Source organism: Oryctolagus cuniculus, chromosome 16, assembly GCF_051225735.1.
Source record: "Oryctolagus cuniculus isolate XC-2025 breed Fujian yellow rabbit chromosome 16, ASM5122573v1, whole genome shotgun sequence".
NCBI classification, from domain to species: Eukaryota; Metazoa; Chordata; class Mammalia; order Lagomorpha; family Leporidae; genus Oryctolagus; species Oryctolagus cuniculus.
In genome coordinates, this window is record NC_142882.1 from 39941618 (window position 1) to 39944035 (window position 2418).

General features: G+C 40.3%; 1 pseudogene; it reads left to right on the forward strand.

Annotated features, from left to right (window-relative positions):
- The first annotated feature begins 1226 nt into the window (after window positions 1–1226).
- LOC149121693 (U2 spliceosomal RNA) lies at window positions 1227–1314 on the forward strand (annotated as a pseudogene).
- The last annotated feature ends 1104 nt before the right edge of the window (window positions 1315–2418 follow it).

Below are 2418 nucleotides of genomic sequence, written 5' to 3' on the forward strand. Positions count from 1 at the left end.
TCCACTTCCCATGTTGGATTGTTCTCTCCCTTTTTTATTCTATCAGTTAGTATTAGCAGACACTAGTCTTGTTTATGTGAGCCTTTTGACTCTTAGACCTATCAGTATGATCAACTGTGAATTGAAATTGATCACTTGGACTAGTGAGATGTCATTGGTACATGCAATCTTGATGGGATTGAATTGGAATCCCCTGGCACATTTCTAACTCTACCATTTGGGGCAAGTCTGATTGAGCATGTCCCAAATTGTACATCTCCTCCCCCTCTTATTCCCACTCTTATATTTAACAGGGATCACTTTTCAGTTAAATTTCAACACCTAAGAATAATTGTGTGTTAATACAGAGTTCAACCAATAGTATTAAGTAAAACAAAAAAAAATACTAAAAGGGATAAAGTATTAAGTTGTTCATCAACAGTCACGACAAGGGCTGATCAAGTCACTCTTTCTCATAGTGTCCCTTTCACTTCAACAGGTTTCCTTTTTGGTGCTCAGTTAGTTGTCACCGATCAGGGAGAAGATATGATATTTGTCCCTTTGGGACTGGCTTAATTCACTCATCATATTTCTATGTTAATAAAAGAGTTCAGCCGGCGCCATGGCTCAATAGGCTAATCCTCCACCTGTGGCGCCTGCACGCAGGGTTCTAGTCCCAGTCGGGGACCGAATTCTGTCCCAGTTGCCCCACTTCCAGTCCAGCTCTCTGCTATGGCCTGGGAGTGCAATGGAAGATGGCCCAAATCCTTTGTCCTGTACCCACATGGGAGACCAGAAAAGCACCTGGCTCCAGGCTTCGATTCAGTGTGGTGTGCCGACCACAGTGCGCTGGCCACAGCGGCCATTGGAAGGTGAACCAATGGTAAAGGAATACCTTTCTCCCTGTCTCTCTCTCTCACTGTCCACTCTGCCTGTCAAAAAATAAAATAAAATAAAATAAAATAAAATAAAAGAGTCCAACCACTTATATTAAGTACAAAAAGGCTTCTTGGAAAAGACCCCAGAGGTACAGGCAGTCAAAGCTAAAACTAACAATTGGGATTGCATCAAATTAAGAAGTTTCTGTACAGCTAAAGAAACAGTCAGGAAAGTGAAGAGGCCACTGACAGAATGGGAAAAATGCTTTGCTAACTATGCAACAGATAAAGGGTTAATAACAAGAATCTACAAAGAGATCAAGAAACTCCACAAAAACAAATCAAACAACCCACTCAAGAGATGGGCCAATCGCTTCTAGGCCTTTTGGCTAAGATCAAGTGTAGTAAGAGATGGGCCAAAGACCTAAATAGAAATTTTTCAAAAGAGGAAATCAAATGGCCAACAGAAACATGACAAAACGTTCAAGATCACTAGCAATCGAGAAATGCAAATCAAAACCACAATGAGGTTTCACCTCACCCCGGTTAGAATGGCTCTCATACAGAAATCTACCAACAACAGATGCTGGAGAGGGTGTGAGGGAAAAGGGACACTAACCCACTGTTGGTGGGGATGCAAACTGGTTAAGCCACTATGGAAGTCAGTCTGGAGATTCCTCAGAAACCTGAAGATAACCCTACCATACAACCCAGTCATCCCACTCCTTGTAATTTAACTAAAGGGAATTAAATTGGCAAACAAAAAAGCTGTCTGCACCTTAATGTTTATTGTAGCTCAATTCACAATAGCTAAGACCTGGAACCAACCCAAATGCCCATCAACAGTAGACTGGATAAAGAAATTATGGGACATGTACTCTATAGAATACTATACAGCAGTCAAAAATAATGAAATCTGGTCATTTACAACAAAATGGAGGAATCTGAAATACACCATGCTGAATGAAATAAGCCAGTCCCAAAGGGACAAATATCATATCTTCTCCCTGATCGGTGACAACTAACCGAGCACCAAAAAGGAAACCTGTTGAAGTGAAAGGGACACTATGAGAAAGAGTGACTTGATCAGCCCTTGTCGTGACTGTTGATGAACAACTTAATACTTTATCCCTTTTAGTATTTTTTTTGTTTTACTTAATACTATTGGTTGAACTCTGTATTAACACACAATTATTCTTAGGTGTTGAAATTTAACTGAAAAGTGATCCCTGTTAAATATAAGAGTGGGAATAAGAGGGGGAGGAGATGTACAATTTGGGACATGCTCAATCAGACTTGCCCCAAATGGTAGAGTTAGAAATGTGCCAGGGGATTCCAATTCAATCCCATCAAGATTGCATGTACCAATGACATCTCACTAGTCCAAGTGATCAATTTCAATTCACAGTTGATCATACTGATAGGTCTAAGAGTCAAAAGGCTCACATAAACAAGACTAGTGTCTGCTAATACTAACTGATAGAATAAAAAAGGGAGAGAACAATCCAACATGGGAAGTGGATTACACAGCAGACTTGTAGAATGGCAGATGTCCTAAATA